At 44.3% G+C, this 18,385-nt stretch overlaps 1 protein-coding gene across 9 annotated transcripts in view; it reads left to right on the forward strand.

Annotated features, from left to right (window-relative positions):
• Window positions 1-543: 543 nt before the first annotated feature.
• The window catches only part of KAT6B (lysine acetyltransferase 6B), a 202,987-nt gene continuing 185,145 nt past the window's right edge, over window positions 544-18,385 (forward strand). Inside the window, exon 1 of one of the 9 annotated variants that reach the window (XM_053306954.1) lies at window positions 544-765. The gene's annotated coding sequence lies outside the window, so the exon portion shown is untranslated. Of the gene's footprint in view, window positions 766-14,832; window positions 14,953-15,143; window positions 15,234-15,467; window positions 15,667-16,762; window positions 17,162-17,254; window positions 17,274-18,385 lie in introns of those variants that run through there. The other 8 variants (XM_053306953.1, XM_053306955.1, XM_053306960.1 and 5 more) reach the window with 8 other exon arrangements.

Genomic DNA, 18,385 nt, shown 5'->3' on the forward strand with positions numbered 1-18,385 from the left:
AGGCACGGGTTCTGCCCTGCCCCTGGCAGCCCCACCCTGTGCGTACCACACACATCAGTGATGCCCCTTGAGCATGACATCATTGCACGTGGTGTGGCTTGATTGCCAGAGGGCCCACACAAGCCCTCCAGAGCTCATTTCCAGCCAGCATTTGCTGGCTGGGTGCATGTATTTCCCTTTCTCTCCCTTGCTGGATGGAGAGAAAGGGAAATAAATGCACCCAGCCAGCAAACATTGGCTAGGAATAAACTTTGGAGGGCTCATGTGGGCCCTTCTGTGGCTTGCAGCCAAGTTCTTTGAACTCATGCGCTCAGTGGTGGCTCCACTCCTGAAGCCAGTACAGAAGATAACTTCCCTCACTAACGTTGCCCAGGTGGAGGGAATGCAGCAGATCCTGGAACTCAGTAATGAGCAGTGCCACTGGATTGGCTCTGTTGAGGTCACTTGATTCTCAGGACTAGAATGATTCTGGTCTGTTGAGTTTGAAACGGGATACCTCAGTTTCAGATTGTAAAGTTTTGTGGGTCTCAAACTGGGGACTCTGGCTCAAGTGCCTTATTCCCTGTACCAGCAAGGCATCTCCCAGAGGGAGCTATCTGCTTGATCTCTACTGCACTGCAGCACTGTGCCCCTCCAATAATACTGTTCCTCTTCTGCACAGGTGACCTGGGGAGCCAATAGGGGCCTGGCTGGCTCTATATAACAGTTGGACCAGGACCAGGTTCCTCATTCTGAGAGATGTCGCTCATGTGGAGCAGCAACAAGGTAAGACTGCCTTGCTTTGCCATTACTTCCACCTGCTTGTCACAATGATAACTTCTGCCTTGGACCTTTTACTCTTCATCTGCCTGATCCAGCTCACAACCCCAGCCTCTCTTGACCATGTCTGCTGTTCAGGCCCTTCTGCTTTTGGTCTACTCTATCTGGCACTTGACTCCAACCTTTCTTCTTGATCATGTCTGCTGTCGCTGGCTCCTTTCATCCTCATCTCCTGAGCCATTTTGGAAGGGCGGTATACAAATCCAATCCAATCAATCAATCACTAAAATCTCCCTGCACCACAATTGGGCTCCTGCAGAGGCATAGCCAGGGGCAGATTAAGCTTGTTGTCACCCATAGGCAAAAAGGCTTTTGCTGCCCTTTTACCTTAAACAAAAAAGGTTTGCCTTTTTAAAAATAAGGAAAAGTGTTGGGGGGGGGACTTTCTCCTCACCCACTTCACCCTTGCTGCAGCCACCGCTGCCTACAGAGAGGGGTGGCAAAATTTGCTGCTCCTCAAATTTTATTTTATTTTAATTAATTAATTAATTAATTAATTACATTTATATCCAACTCTTCCTCCAAGGAGCCCAGAGTGGTGTACTACATACTTGAGTTTCTCTTTCACAACAACCCTGTGAAGTAGGTTAGGCTGAGAGAGAAGTGACTGGCCCAGAGTCACCCAGCTAGTATCATGGCTGAATAGGGATTTGAACTCGGGTCTTTCCGGTCCTAGTCCAGCACTCTAACCACGACACCATGCTGTATTTGCTGCCATAGACAAATGCCTACTCTGCCTCTCTGTTAATCCACCACTGGGCATAGCTAGGAGAGAGAGCGCCCATGTTTGCCCCTCTCCCCAGTGGCCCCTTGCAGTGAAGAAGACAATGAAGAAAATAGGAAGGGGTGGAGCTGGGGGGCCCTCAGGAGTTGGGGCCCCCAGGAGTTGGGGCCCCCGGGGTTCTTTGAACTCATCCGCTCAATTATAGCTCCTGCTAGCTTTGGCCTAGCATGAAGACAGGCCGGGGCCTGACAAAACTCTGCCATTTCCTCCCCCAGCCAGAGAACCTGGTAGTGCTGTGAGGAAAGAAATGCCACTTTCCCTGCATCATTCTAGGTTTGGTTTCGTGGGACCTTATATAAACCCTTAAATGATTTGGATCATGTATGTCTAAAAGTTGGCTCCCTTACTTACCTTCCGTTGCAATCATAAATCATCCAGGAATGTCTCATAAGGGCATGTCCTCATTTTTTAAAGCTTATTCTGTGTGGAAGTGGAAAGGGAAATAAATTTAAAGTAAGTAAATAGAATTCTGATGTAGACATTGTTTCAACCAGGCAGAATGAAATCAATGTTTAATCTTTTGCTGCACGATTTGGAGATCTTTAGTCCCCATTTCTGTTGCTTATGGCACATGGTAGTGTTCACTTATACCTGATGATCCAATCAGATCTCCACCAATACTGACTATATTACTTACATATTACGTAAATGAGGGTTTCTGGCCACACTTTCAAATTCAATTAGTTTTCCTGTTCTAGAGGTGAAGTTGGATGTCCTATCTTTTGCCAGCTTTACAGAGGTAGGAAGGGTGGGCTATTTAACCTAATTACCTTTGTATCTGGTGGGCTGGAGAAGTTTCTCAAGAATAAACACAATGGAGAAGAAAGGAGACAATTCACACACTGAGGTGAATTGGATCATACAACTTCCTTCTATGGGTGTAATAAAATATTGCTTTTGATCTTGAAATATACTGCTGGAGGACCTCTTGTAAGCAAGAGAAATTTTATCAGAGAGGTCTAGACATCTCTGTGTATTCAGGAAGGTGTTAACAGCATTTATATTTATGCAAAGCCACCATTTTGGCAGCAAAAGAAATGTTTACTTTTGATGCTTTTATCTGTTTCTGTTAGAATGTAAACCAATCAGAAGTTTGAAAGTTTTTAGAAAATTTCTTTTCAAATTAGAATTTAAGTTTGGATAGGATGTTTTTTAAAGAACATAGGAAACTGCCATATACTGAGTCAGACCATTGGTCCATCTAGCTCAGTATTGTCTACACAGACTGGCAGTGGCTTCTCCAAAGTTGCAGGCAGGAGTCTCTCTTAGCCCTATCTTGGAGATGCCAGGGAGGAAACCTAGATGCTCTTCCCAGAGTGGCTCCATCCCCTAAGGGGGATATCTTACAGTGCTCACACATCAAGTCTCCCATTCAGATGCAACCAGGGGTGGACCCTGCTTAGCTAAGGGGACAAGTCATGCTTGCTATTACAAGACCAGCTCTTGTAATGTGGATGCAGTACACACTTCTTCTCATGGAGGTGGTGTGTGTAATGCTCCCCCGCTCCCCAATAGGTTGTAGTACTTGTTTCAGGCTGGTAGGTGTGGTCAAGTAGCTACTCTGCTGTGAGTAGACCCAGAGGGAGATAAGGGATGCATGTCTGTCTGATGCATGAGGCAGAAGTTGAGCCAGAACTAAACCCTTGCTTAGGGCTGTAATTCTTGAGTTTGACCTTTATGGAAAGCTGCAAGTAAAGTGCTTGAAAAGAGCTGGATCAAGCCAAGAGTTCAAGTTGGACAGTTGTTTAATTTTCCTTATTCCCAAAGCGGATTGGATCAGTTGAACACTGGACTATTCTTTAAAAGACAAAAGGGGGGAGTGGGAAAGACATGTGTGAGAATTGTTAAGTTAAATGTTTCTGTTAAGGAATATTTGCATACATATAGCTCATCACTAGTTTTACCTGTAATGCTCTCTTACAAATTCCATTGCTGTTTGGGCCCTTCAGATCCCACATGTTACATGTGCACGTTCCCTCCCTTTTTACAAGACCCTTGAAGTGTTCAAGAGGATGTATGGCTTTGGTACTCTGAGTAAAGCCCTGCCAAGAATAGGGAGTGATCCAGCCAAAGTTAGGAACCTTTAGGCCCACTGATTTTGGTGAGAGACAATTAAACCTGTGTGGAAATTTACAGATATCTTTTAAAGAACAAAGGCTGCAGCTCTGCACACATTAAACTCAACAGAACTTACTTCTGAGTAAACACACAAACGTTTTTACCTTGGTGAAGAACTTATCCTAGCTCAAAATGTATTGGATATCTTTTTGCTGGAATTCATTATGTTTTCCAGCTCTTGTTAACTTCCTTTTCTTTCTTTCTGAGCAGATCTAGGGGTACAGATCCCGCCCTAAGCATTTAAGTCCCCTTTAATTTTACTGAACTCCCTCCCACCAAACCTAATAACCCATATATTCAGACCTCAAAACCTACTTTTCTCCTCTGCCAAAAATATTATTTGCTCCTTGCTAAAATATTACTCGCTGCTCACTCCTCAACTTCCCCCCGTCTGCACACCTGTAGTTCATTAGTTCATTTTCTATTTCCCAAAGGCCTGGAGTGACTAACAACAGTTTTAGGATGAAAACAATCCCCATTCTTACCTTCAAAGCCCTCTGTGGCCTTGTTTCTCCTCTCATCTCTCCACCCTCATACCCTGATATACTCCTGTGGCACAGTTTGCTCCTCCAGCTCCACCATTCTGTGACATCCAAAAGTCTCTGATTTGTCTTCAAAGAAACTGCCCTTTCTCTCTTGGTGCTCTGCATGCCTGGAACTCCCTGCTTAAACACCTATTTAATGCACTCTGTCTTCTTTCATATCCCTCCTTCAAACACCCCTGTGTGTTTCTGAGAACTAGGAGGACTGTGGCTCAGCAGGGATTTCAGCTCCAGTCTTCCTAACCAGCCACACATTATGGCTGTCACATGAACTGACAGGCTTAACCCCGGAAATGTACTGGAAGTGTCCCTCATTCATTTTATTTTTAAAGCCGTGTGATGTTAAAACTTCTCCCCATGCTGTTTTCCCACCAAAAATCACCCCTCCTAAAGTGACTCTTTGCCCCTGGAACACTTCTTCTGTTAAACCCATGAATTTATGACAGCTTAATGAAATGTGTAGTTTGGCCCTGAATCCCAGGGCCCTATGCAATGAATCACATTTTTAATTTTTCAGGTATACCTTAAGAAAACGTTGTGGCAGATATATATAAAGTTACAGTGAATGTCCAAAATTTACCAAAGCTTGACAATCCCAAACCAACTTTATGAATCCCTCCCCTTCACCATCAACTATATATATACACATTTATCCACTCATTGGACATTGAGGACTGCATTCTGGCAACAACGTTTAGGTGACTGTCCACATGGACTCACCAGTATTTTTGGACATTTACAACATGCATCTGGGATTTTGGACATTCACATTACATAGGGCAAAGTCAGAGAATAAAATTATTCTGTTGAGAAAAATATGTGTGTTCTCTCTCAGACAGAAAACAACAATTACTGACTCTCCCAAGATGTGTTTTGACTCATATCAAGCTGCAGTGTACAGATTTTCAATAAATTATAAGGCAACTCCAGCAAATAATGTGACTGTCGGTGCAATCCTCCACAATATTGATAGAATACCCAACATGCTTAAGATATTTATGGGGATTGTGTAAATCAAATATTGGAGTAGGTAGGAATCTTAATTCTATAAAAGTAGAGTTCCAGAGAAAAGTAGCAGGGGGGAACTGTGCTTCTGGTTTTCTGGGCTTTTAATATTGCCTCATTCTTATAACCAAACTGCATGTTACACATGTATGTATTTATACCCCCAAGGCTGTTTCTGTTGTACACTTCATTCCCTTATAAATGAAAAAAAGGAAAGGTGTCTCTATTTCAGAGATATTTGTTTCATTGCTATAGAGGTTAGTATACAATCCGGGGGGAAACATATTTTTCCTCTTTCCAAAAAAATATAGTGAGGAGTTTTCTCTTAAGTTTTCTCTCTGTCTGCATGTAGGTCATTAGTTCATCTTTGGTCTTACTATTTCCCAAAGGCCTGAGGTGACTCACGTCAGTTTTAGGGTAAAAATACACACAATAAAATTAGAATTCCCCAAATAATATATAAATTATTTACAGATGAACACTAAAACCATGCTTTTTTCACCTTGTCTGTTAAATGTCAATGTGAAACAGAAAACTGCTTCCTCAGTGATTCAGGCTCAGATTTTGATGAATCTGCAGGGTGAGAATTCTAATGCTGTTCTAGAAGGGATTAGGAGGGGAAAACCCAAAATCAGGGTGGCAGTTACGTGAAATGCTGTGGCATTCAAACAATGTAAGGAGGCAAAGGAGGGACCTTGAGAATTCCCTGTTCATACATGGACAAAAAGGACTCTGTACTCGAATACAGCATCCTGAGAATATGCCCAGAGATCCCACCTTGGCACTGAAGCGCTGAGAAGTATCACCCTCTTCACACTCTCTAAGCTTAAGCTTAAGCTGTTTGCAGGCTCGGACTGGCTTACCGAGCAGCAGGGCATTTTCCCGGTGCACCTTCGCCTGGTGCACCCTCCTGCGCTCGCTGTGATCTCCCTGCGCCAGCTGCCCAGCTCCCCTTCCCCCCTCTCCCTGTCCGGAGAGCCCCACCTCGTCTCCTTCCAATTGGTCGTGAGAAGTAGGCTCAGACTGCCCTTAGGGCAACAGGGCATATACCCGGTGCACCCCACCCCACCCCTGCGCCCCAACTCCCACCCTTAATTACCCATTCTGCTCAAAACCTGACCCCTCCCCACATACATTTCACCACCCTCTTAGTGCCCCCAGTCCGGCCCTGGCTGTTTGTCTGAAGAGGCAAATGCCATAAGCGTGATGGTGGGGATTTCCGTGATTAGAGGTTTGTGTGAGTTTTGCCTGCTAGATCAATATGACATTGAATTCCAAAATGGTGGATGTCGGTGGTAAAAATGCATAACCCCACAGCTCTTTTAAAAATGTTTATCACTGCTGTAGAACACCCTCCAGCTTTGAGTGCCCTCTCTTATGAGAAATGTACTATTCTAGTCATGATTAAACATGGCATGGGTAGTACAAGTTAAGTTCTTTAATTTTGCAGCACAGCAGAGATTCTAGCAATGACTCTGGATTGACCTTTGTTTACCTTAGCAAAGTGTATATCGTAGAAGTGGCCAGACACTTATAGCTTGACTATGCATATGCTATGCTGGATGACTTGCACACCATATGGTCCTATGAAAGACATATATGCCTTCTTGGAATGCTCTATCTAGACAGTAGCCCTCATGGCGCCAGTGGTGACTTATCTGTAGTTTCAGACTGAGCCATAAAGGCAGTTCATTTCCCAAGAACTATGGAGTTCAGCTTTCCTGCCTCTTCACAACTTCCAGAAGAATGCATTCTTGCTTTCTAAGGATTCCTGTGACAAACCCGCCATGTAAGTCTGATGGTATGACATGCAGCAAAAGAGTTTCACTTTCATATTCTGGGATCTGGGGAATACACATTTTGATCTTTTAAAAGAGCACACACAGTGAAAAGCTTCCTGCCATATGCGGGAATTCTTAGAGGTGTGGAAATCTCTCTCTCTCTCTCTCTCTCCAGAATACAAAGTGGATGCCCAACACCTAAAAGAGATATTAAATCATTACTTCAGTCCAAAGAGGAGTTTGAAGAGTGTTATCACAGGGTTCTTAATGAGACAAGGAAAAATATATTGCAATCCTAATTGATCAAACTCAGGAGCATGAACAGGATTGGTCTGCTTGAGTATCTCCCATGGGCAACTGCTGTTAAAAAAATTAGATATAAGTTTTTTGATATTGGAAATAAGGAGGTTGTCTTAAATTCAGAGTCCTGTTCCTTCTGTGTAAATGCAGGTGTGACCTGTATTTTACTTTGTAAGGGTGTTATCTTAAATCCAGGTCATCTTCGATTTGGGTAAATATGGGTAACTTGTGTAGATGTCCATTCTGTGGCATTAATTCTGAAGCTGCCATTTTCCAAGATAGTTTATGTGCAAATATGGATATGTGATATCTCATGAATGAGTGCATGTGGAAAGCTCAATTTGGTGGCAAAATATAGGATTTTGTTTTAGTCAAAATAACTTAACCCACCTCAACAATACACATCTTTGAAATGGCAATGGTGTTATTTCAAGAGTGCACGGGTAATGCTTAAACAGGGAAACCAATTGTTTCCATCGCCAGTTCTAGGAAACACAGTTGCAGTTTGACATTGGTTCTACCATTATCAACATTTTGGGCAATATTGCAAGAAGGTATCAGCCAGAAACATTCTGAGTAGCTGAACTGATGGGCCTGCAACCATCTGACAATGAATTACACGAGGCTATTCGCAAAGAATTTCTCAGGATTCTGACAAGATGTGGACTGCCAGAAAGGGGCAGAGTGCAAATAACTCCATGGGGAAGTTTTCATGAATTGAAACCGGACATCCAAGTTCCTCAAAGTGAATAGGATTCCTTCTAGTAATTCCATTCCCAGCCACAGGTTGTGCTACAGTTTACTAAGCCATGGAGAACTTCTTGAGAATGTGCATATTCAGCTGTTTGAGCCTGTCATGCCTGTGTAATCTGTGATGGTCTCCCCCCACCACCACCACCAAACATAGTTGCTGACTTCCTCATGAGAAAACCTGAAACCTTTAAGAACCTCTTCCCAATTATGGGAATATTTAATCTCACAAAAGCTGTGCTTTGATGTGAGAGAAAGTCCTTAAGCCGGGAGCCGATTTTGCCTAATCTGCCTACTTTCCTTTCACCGTATTCTATAGTGAACCATATTACTCCTATACTAAAAAAAACCTACACTGGCTACCAATAAGTTTCCGGACAAAATATAAGGTGCTGGTTATAACCTATAAAGCCCTAAACAGCTGAGGCCTGGGGTATTTAGGATAATGTCTTTTTCACTATGAGCCCCATCCAGAAGCGTTCTTACCCCTGGATTTCCAGGCTGGTCCAGAGCATCCACAGCCCCTGGGCCCCACCAAATCCTCTTTAGTCTGGCCCAGGTGGTATGGTCATCTGGCCAAGCGTGGTGATGCTTAATTTGCAGGGGAGGGGGCCTCTCCAAAGTCCTTTAGGTTCAGGCTCCAAAATGACCTAGGTGCACCTCTGGCTCTGTCACCCATTGAGATCATCCAAGGAGGTTTGTCTGAAGTTGCCAGCAGCTTGTCTGGTGGCTACAGAGAGATGGGCCTTCTCTGTTGCTGACCTGAGACTCTGGAATACACTCCCTGCTGAGATAAGAGCTTCCCAGTCTCTGACAACTTTTAAAATGTCTTTAAATACTTATTTTTTTTCACCCAAGCTTTTAAACTTGACTGTGATTTTAAATTGTTCTAAGGTCTTCATTTTTGTTTTAATTTGTTTTATGTCGCTGTAAACTACCGAGAGATTGAAGTTTAGGGCAGTCTACAAATTAGATAGATAGATAGATACATAAGCTTACTTCCCTTAAGGAGTTATCAGTGCTGAAGTCTTAGTAGCAATGATATGGAATGTGTTCTGGGGAGAAAAACCAAATCTGGTAAACTTCAGGACATTATTTTAGGAACCACAGAATTCAGAAAAGCACTGCAATCCAAACACAAACAAATTTGTCTACTAGGGCTGGGCAAAGCTTCAGTGGACTATTTGTGTTTGGCATTCTTTGAACGACTTCGATCCCCTTCAGCCCAAATTGAAGTGCCATCCGGAGCGGGGCGGGGGGGGGAATGAAGTGGGGTTGATGTTAACTTTTCAGCCCTTTGAAGCTTTGCTTAACCCCACTCCTCATACTACTTACCAAGATAGGAGGGGGAAAGAGAAACGCCTCTCATCTTTCTTTTCTCTCCCCATCACAAGAAAGCAAACAGCTGTGTTCTGCAGCTTGGCTTTTAAAAGGACACTTTTTCTCCCTTTCCCTGGAATTCTGGGAAATGGTGCAGCTGCTGGTGCTGGGATTTGTAGTCTTTTCTGAGACTGCAGCCTCAGGAAAGACTACAAATTCCAGCAGCATCTAGGCCATTTCCAGAACTGCATGGAAAAAAGAAAAAAGAAGTTCAGAAATGGTCCCCCAAGTGAAGTGATTCCTCTTCACATAGGCTAATCATCAACTTTTGTTTCAACAATTATTGCATTAAAGTAAGACTTTGAAGAGTTATTTGAAGAATAAACTGACAGATCTGAAAGGTGCAAGTATTTTTCTGTTTTATTGTAACTTGTGAAAAGCCTTGTAACATTTGACCATGAAGGGAACTGGGAACTGCATGTACAAACAGTTAAGTCATTGATCTCTGTGCTTTCAGAGTTCAACTCTGTAAATTATGTGTGTCATGGTTCTTGATACTTGGAAGGGATCAAGAAGGTTGATGTGGAATACTGATTGCTCTACCATAAATTTATCCACAGCACTTCGACCAATGATTTCTTTTGTGTCAGCAGATACAACATTAAACTTTCCTTCTCTGTTTTTACAACAAAGAGGACAGGGTAGTTGTGTTTCTGAATGGCAGCTTGTGTATCATGGCAATCACTAATATCTTCTGAGAGCTAACAAATGGGAAAGTGATAGATAACATAGAAACATTGCATCATGAGCTGCCAGGGAGAAAAGCAAAACTGCTTGATGTCAGTGTCACACATCTTCAGTTTTTGCTGGAAAAAGGAAATCCTTTTGAGGTTATTGGTCAAATCAGTGTCATTGTACATAGATGTGAACCTTACAACTTCTTCAGAACTGGAAAATTAATTCTTCAAGACAAATGTTGTCAGGCAGAATATGCAGAGTTAATCTTCCATGTTTCAATTACTCAAAAGATCAACACTCACAATTTACCATACCAGTAACAATGGTAAAGATGCTAGATAAAGCACAGAGAGCAATTGAAATGATACATGAAAGGGAAGAGAGTCCTCAGAACATTTTGACTCAAGATCTGCTGACATCAAACTCCTTGTTTGTAGGAGATGTTGCAACCATATCAGTGAAAAACACTCTTATTACAGAATCGGAGAAACCTCTCAATACTGCAGATTATATACTTGAATCAGTGACTTCACTGAAAACAGCAATTATCATTGATTTCATGCCACAAATTAGAATTATGCATAGGATCCCTAACTCCACCCCCCCAACTTTGGTCAAGCAGTAATCACAATGGTCAAGAGTGTATAGAGACACTCATTGGTTTTGATAGAACTTTCTGCCAAGGAATCAGAGAGGCTTCATTGAAGCCCAACAATTGCATTGTTGAGTAGAAATGTAACAGTCCCTATAACCAGTTCCTTTCCAAATAGACGAATCTGATCACCTTTAACTAATAAAGTGAATTTGCCACAACTAGTCCATAAACAAAATTTTCCAATCATTGCAGGTGGTGTGGTCATCCATAATGAAGTTGTCACTGCAGAAACATATAGAAGTGCTGAGAAGGGAGATGCTAGAGAACTCAGTAGCAATACTGAGGAGGTGCTCAACCTATTATCCCACATCTGAACTGGGCAGTTCAGGTATGCCCCCAGCATGTTGCAATTGTTGTTAGTGATACAGATGTGGTAGCCCAGCTGCTAAGATACATGACAATGCTTAACATCAAAGATCTAGGAAGTATGGGTTCCGTTTGAAACTGGGATAAAGAGATTCTTTATCTCTTTGCATCACCTTTTGATCAAGCAGGAACCTGAACTGTGCAGTGTTTTGGTAAAAGCTTACATTTTAACTTGAAATGATCCTTTGAGCAAGATTGGTATGAAACACATGCAGTGCTGATAGCACAGCCTGTTAAAGACAAACCACCTGAACCCCTCAATTCTCTCCTCTCACAACCTCCATTGTGCCCATGATTTGACTCCAAAGAGTGGGTATGCATTGATGTGGATCTTCCTGCTGCCCAGAGTGAGAGCAAGGGGCAAAGAAGGGTCATACCAGTCTGACAGCAGCCTGAGGCTTGGCTAAATCAAAGATTAACAGCCACCCTATTGTGGCATTTAAACAGCATCTCTGCTTCAGGGAGTATCTAAATCTGGCACCCTGTGGGGTACAGGGAATCAAACCCCTTCCTTTTACAGCAACTTAGAACAAATCCCTTGAGTAATTGCTTGAGAACTGCTGACCATGAGAAACAAAAGAGAACCAGAAGGGCAAGAGCCACTGGCCTATTGTTTCTTGGAGTACCTAAATAGAGGCAAAGCACTGCCAACTTCAATCTACTCGAGGTTTCCAGCCATTAGAGGGTTATTTCCAGAATGGGCACCTGCTTAATCCTGCCCTCCAGGCAGACAATCTCTATAAGAGATGCCCTTTCTCTCCTTAAACTTTGTAGCATGAATCCTGTATGTGCCAACCTGCACAAAGTGTCTGCTTTCCCCCAACTTACACTCCTACGTGCCCCAAGTCCAACCACGACTCTGGTTCTACTGTCAGGGGACTGGTGGCCCCAAAGCTGCCTTTCAATGGTGACTGAGAGCTTGCTGATCTTCTTCTTCTTCTTCTTCTTCTTCTTCATAATTATTGATTATTATTATTATTAATTTGATTTCTATACCGCCCTTCCAAAAATGGCTCAGGGTGGTTTACACAGAGAAATAATATATAAATAAGATGGATCCCTGTCCCCAAAGGGCTCACAATCTAAAAAGGAACATCAGATAGACACCAGCAACAGTCAGGGGAGGTACTGTGCTGGGGTGGATAGGGCCAGTTACTCTACCCCTGATAAATAAAGAGAATCACCACATTAAAAGGTGCCTCTTTGCCAAGTTAGGAGAACTTGAACTTCTTTTCCCTTCCCCACAATTCCATCACCATAAAAGTCTTCCTGAAGTGGACCAGCATGATTTCCTGGAACATGTGTGCTGAACTGCCTAGGTCCCTCAGCTGCATCCATAACTCCTAGTAAAGTCAATTACTAAAGTCAATTACTGCCACCTTCCAACCTGAAAAGGATGACCAACAACCTTTGCAATCCATGTGCTCCAGCTGCAGAGGACTAGGGACAGGGTATGGACAATGACTCTATCATTTTTTACTTTGGCTATCACCCCCATTTTTCTCCCTTCCCCTCTATGTTAGGATCCTCTAAAACTTGCATTCGATAGAACTCGGTGCTCTGCTTAAGGACTAGCATCTTGTAGTTAGCTCCCCAAGAAGTTGCCAACTACCACTTTAATCTTGTGTGTTTCTGTTCTTTAATAATCTTTGTTTTCAAAGAAATCTGTCTTGAGTCTGTTGTACCCATTTAGGGTACCCTAACTCTGACCCTGACTTTACTCATGATCAGTTTTCCAACTATCTTATACAAGATCATTACTGTATACACATCTGCAGCAATTAGAGCTAGTTCCCCCACACAGATCCCATGGCACAGTCACAGGGCATGATAACAGCCACACAGCAGAGAAAAATGGTTAGAACATAAGAACAGCCCTGCTGGATCAGGCTCATGCAGTCCAGCATCCTGTTTCACACAGTGGCCCACCAGATGCCTCTGAGAAGCCCACAAGGAAGAGGTGAGGGCATGTCCTCTCTCCTGCTGTTGCTCCCCTGCAACTGGTATTCGGAGGCATCTTGCCTCTGAGGCTGGAGGTGGCTTATAGTCACCAGACTAGTAGCCACTGAGAGATTTGTCCTCCATGAATTTGTTCAAGCCCCTTTTAAATCCACCCAAGCTAGCGGCTATCACCACATCCCATGGCAGAGAATTCCATAGATTAATTTTGTGCTGTGTGAAGAAGTACTTCCTTTTGTTGGTCCCAAATTCCCTGGCCTTCAGTTTTATGTGATGACCACTGGTTCTAGTGTTGGGAGAGGGAGAAAAAAAAAATCTCTGTCCACTCTCTCTACTCAATGCATAATTTTATACAACTCTATCATGTCTCCCCATTGCCGCCTCTTTTCCAAACTAAAAAGCCCCAGATGCTGTAGCCTTGCCTTATAAGCAGGGACGTAGCTATAATTGAGCGAAAGGGTTCAAAGAACACGGGGCCCTCAGCTCCTGAGGGCCTTCAAGCTCTACCCCTCCCTATTTTCTTCATTATCTCCCTCACTCTGGGGGGCCACCAGAGAGAGGGATGGACACAGGCCTCCTCTCCCCTAGCTACGCCCTTGCTTATAAGGAAGGTGCTCCAGGCCCCTGATATCTTGGTAGCCCTCTTCTGATGTGGTGTCATTAGCATAGCGCAGGTTCTCCAACTACTACATTTTTATTTCCTTCTCCATCTGTATATGATAGGATACCATTCAGTTGCTACATTCTAATCGTGGAACTCATTCCACCAAGTCACAATTAAGAGAATTAAGCTGTACCTCCCTACCTGTACTAGGAGTTCAAGCTCATTCCCCATATTCTGTTCATCAGTGCATAGATATCGCAAGTCATGGATATGAGGCTCCAATGTCTCTGTTATTTTATTCTGGGATTTGGTAGAAACCCCATAACCCCCTCAGTTTCTTCTATAGCACCCAATTCTCTATAAGCGGTACTTACAATTGGAGTTTTGTCATCACACCCCACAGAATTTAGGCTGAAAGCCCTTTTGGTCACGATTGACATGGCTTCTGCTATTTCATCTGTCTTGTTAGCTGAACTTTGGTTTAAATTAAGCTGATTGCCTCACTAAGATTAGGAGTGGGACCCTTCTGAAAATATGATATGCGGTTTTATTTATTTATTGTTCAATTTATATATCGCCTTTCATAAAACCCATCCCAAGGGATAGTTTATTTCTCACATATTCTCAGTTTACATATTATGTTCTCCACTGAGGCTGCAGTTCCATGCGTACTTGGGAGTAAGCATGAATGAAATCATCAGGACATACTTCTGAGTAAACATGTATAGGACTGGGCTGCATAAGTCTCATGGAGAGATTAAAAATTACACCCCTCCCCTGTATTAATTATTATTCAAAGGATGACAGTTACTCTCAGAAGGGTGATTTAAAACCCTTTTCAGAAATAGTATTATAAAGAGGGGACTAATAATTCAATTTCCATGGTGCTGTTTATGAAATCTTCATCTCTTTCCATCATCACCTCCAATTTAAAAAAAATAATTCGTGGCCCACCTAGTCACTTAACGTGTGAACCATCTAATCCTGCTGGTGGGCTCACTAGAAGCAATCCACCCTCCCCAACACCCCCTTTCCTAAGAAGCTCAATTTCCCACTTGCCAGTAGCAGATTAAAAAAAAAAAGAAAAGACACAAACGGGGAGGGACCTCGTCTGTCAGAGCCTATGTAGATTAACCTTTCAATTAGCTGTTATCAAGTCCTGTGTTTTAGAACCAGTCCTTGCGATCTGCGGCCATTTAGCATCAAGAAAGGTTTGAAGACTGTAATTTTTATTCATTTTTGGGGGCGGGGGGAAAGAGGCTGGAGGGAGGGAATTAATAATACCAGTTCTTTGCTGCGGGATATGCGCGTGCCCCTCTTCTGATTCTTTCCCATTAGAATCTGAATGTTTTGCAACCTTTTTGGTGTGTGTGTGTGTGTGTGTGTGTGTGTTTCTATACGTGTCTGTGATTTCCCCTCCTATTTGGGAGGGAGGGTGGGAGAATATGAAGAGAAGCCCCGCAAAGCAAGAGAAGGAGGAGGGAACAAAAAGGTATTAATTTTTCGTGATATTATTGAGGAGCATTTTGCCAAAAACAAAACAAAAACGCCCCTCCACCGCTTTGATGCAAAACCCCAAATCCGCTATTTTGGGTTTCTCTCTCTCCCCCGCCTCCCCCCCCCCGCCTATTTCCTTGTATGTTTCTGCTGGCTGGATCTCCTTCTCAGTGTATTTGGGGAAAGAGGGGGGTGGGTGGAGGGGAAAGGGGTTGTGAGTGTTGTTGTGTTCCTGGCTCGGGTTGCTGCGGCCAGGAGGGAAAAGACAGAGAGGAGCTGCTGCTGCGATCGCCTTTTCTGGAGCAGAAGCGGCAGCAGCAGCAACATTCCGCAGGAACCGCTACTGCAGAAACATCCCCAAGCAGAGGAAAGGGAAGAGGAGGTCACTTTCAAAGCGCAAAAAGGGGGGAAAAGCCTGCAGCGAAGAGGTTAGAGTTGCAGGAGTTTTTGGGTGTGTGTGTGTGTGTGTGCTTGCGCGAGTGTGTGAGAATAGTGAGCCTGAGATGGATTGTCTTTGCGTTAGATGACAAGGCTGCAGTGTCCTGTAAAAACGTGATAACTCCCATTCCTTCTCTTCTCTTTTTCCTAGCTCTATAAAGGGGGCTTCTTGTTATGTTCTTGGGGACTTTTTCTTTTCCCTCTTCTTCCCTCCTCCCTTTGTGTGTGTGTGTGCAACCGGAGGCCCATGCACGTGTTTACAGACACTTCTGCCGGGTCCATGCATTGCATTGCGGTGGCCCCATGCATTTTGAGGGCTGGGGCTAGAGTGAGAAGCAGCAGCAGCAGCAGGCTTGGCTGGGAGGGCGATGGGGTGGATGCTAATCTTTTCTTCTGGTGTGTGTGGCATACTCCCACCCGATGTCTTTAGGCTGTAATTGTTTTCTGCCGAAAAAGGGCGGGTTAGGGGAGGCCTCTGTACATCGCATCTCAGGAAACCTGTGTGTGGACATCTGTACACGCATAAGACTAGTTAGGATCGGCATACGGTTATACAGCTGGGGATCATTGTCCCGCTATGCCGTGGTGCGGGGCTTGCTGCTGGTGCCAAGCATCTTGGGGAGGAGGATTTATGAATCATAATGGGAACGAATTTAAAATCTCGCCCGACCAGACCGATAGCAAAAGTGTTAATAACATGAAACTCAAATACTTAAGTGCCGCTTATTAGTGTGTGTCCCGCGCCCCTCCGCTCTAGGCGCGCTTAATTCCCCCCGCCCTTCCTATTTCTTTCACGATAGGCCATCTCTGCTGTTTTGCCAGCTAAGAAACTTCAGCGGCGGCAAGGAGGTTGAAGGGAAAGGAAAAGGGGTAGGGAATAAAGCTTGATTGGCGGCTTGGACAGCCTATAAAAGAGCTAAGTGCACAATCTCACCCTTCCTATTCGTAAACGTCCACCAATGAGACTCAAGAAGAGTCCCCGTCGGGGGCGGACCCCGCATAGACTTTGCCAAGAGCGCATTTTTCCCCTATAGGGAGAAAAGAGGAAATGTGATTGACATCGCACGCCTTCCAATGGCATAGCCCGGCCGGGCGCATCGGAGAAGGGGGCTGGGTGATAGTTGTGATAATGATGGACGGGGAGCTTTTGCCAATGAGCGCAGGTGTTTAGCTGGTAGGCGGGCTTTTCTGAATCTTGCAAAGAGTAGGGAGGGAAGACAGGAGGTGAGGCTTTAATGAGCCTCTATTGGGCCATCATCTAGTGTCATGGATGCGCGCTGACTGCGAGAGGGCGAAACAAAATGGCGGCGACTTAAAAGGCGAGAGCGGCGGTAGAAGAAGAGGCGCTGTCTAGACGGAGGCACCAGCAGGGGGAGCAGTAGGGGCAGTGCCTGGCCGTGGCCCCGCCCCCTCTCTCCGCCTCTCTCCTCCTTCCCCCACCCCCCCGGTGGCGGGGGCGGGCCGTGAGTGCCGCTCGCTGGTGAGGTGAGCTCGGGAAGGGCGTCCTCCTCGCTGCTAGTAGCAAGAAATCTTGTGGGTGTTCACAGGCAGAGGAGGATCAATGCAGAGCAGTCAGGACCTTAATGAGGCAGACTTAGTAATATGCTTAAAGTTATTTAATTTGCATAAATGTTAATAAAGCAAACATCTTACTATTTTATAACACTTAATAAAAACAAGTGCCTACGTGCTCGTCAGCCATCCTACTGTCTTTGCACTCATTGGGCAATTAAAAGCATTGGAAGGTGGACGCTGGTTTAGTTCTTGGGGAGCAATTGACTAGAGCCCTTTCTGTGTGTTTATACACGTACACAGAATGGGGGAAGGCTGCAGACTTCTCCCCCGCCCCCTTTAAAAAAAGGAAACTAAAAATTCAGCCCGGAATACCCCTCAGGGGGACCCCAGTCTATCCTTATTGCCATATTGGCTCTTTCACTGTATGGTTCACACATATATTTATGCCACACTTGACTTGTATACTGGGGTGGCTGGTTCACACACATGCTCCTCCTTTCATTTCTCTGGCTGCTGTATGGTTTCTTGATGAGTTGGCAGCTACATGTGTGAATGCCCACACTTCATGGGGAAACCTTGTATGAGGTGGCAAGAACACTTCAGGGTTGTGATGTTGGAGCTGTTCACACATGCATGTTCATCATCACTGGATGTTGAAGTCCCCTGAGTGATGAATGTGTGTATATGTGGACTGTTCATCATATTGGCGGGGACGGGAGGAGAGCTAGTCTTGTGGTAGCAAGCATGAATTGTCCCTTTTTCTGAGCAGTGTCTTTCATTTGGATTGGTGACTATATGTAAGCACTGTCTTGTAAAACATATTGGTGACCATATGTAAGCACTGTCTGCTGTAAAAATATTCCCCTTAGGGAATGGGGCCATCATTCAGTGGTAGAGCATCTGCTTTGCATGCAGCGTTCCCAAGTTCCCTTCCTGGCATCTCCAGGTAGGGCTGTGAGAGCTGTTGCCAGTCAGTGTAGACCAGGGATTCTCAATGTTGGGTCCCCAGATGTTTTTGGACTTCAACTCCCATAATCCCCAGCCCCAGTGGCCTTTGGTTAGGGATTATGGGAGTTGAAGTCCAATAACTTCTGGGGACCCAACGCTGAGAATCCCTGGTGTAGACAATACTGAGCTAGATGGACCAATGGTCTGACTCTGTATAAGGCCACTTCCTCTGTTCTTAACTAAGGC

The sequence above is a fragment of the Hemicordylus capensis genome, chromosome 3 (genome assembly GCF_027244095.1).
Source record: "Hemicordylus capensis ecotype Gifberg chromosome 3, rHemCap1.1.pri, whole genome shotgun sequence".
NCBI lineage: Eukaryota > Metazoa > Chordata > Lepidosauria > Squamata > Cordylidae > Hemicordylus > Hemicordylus capensis.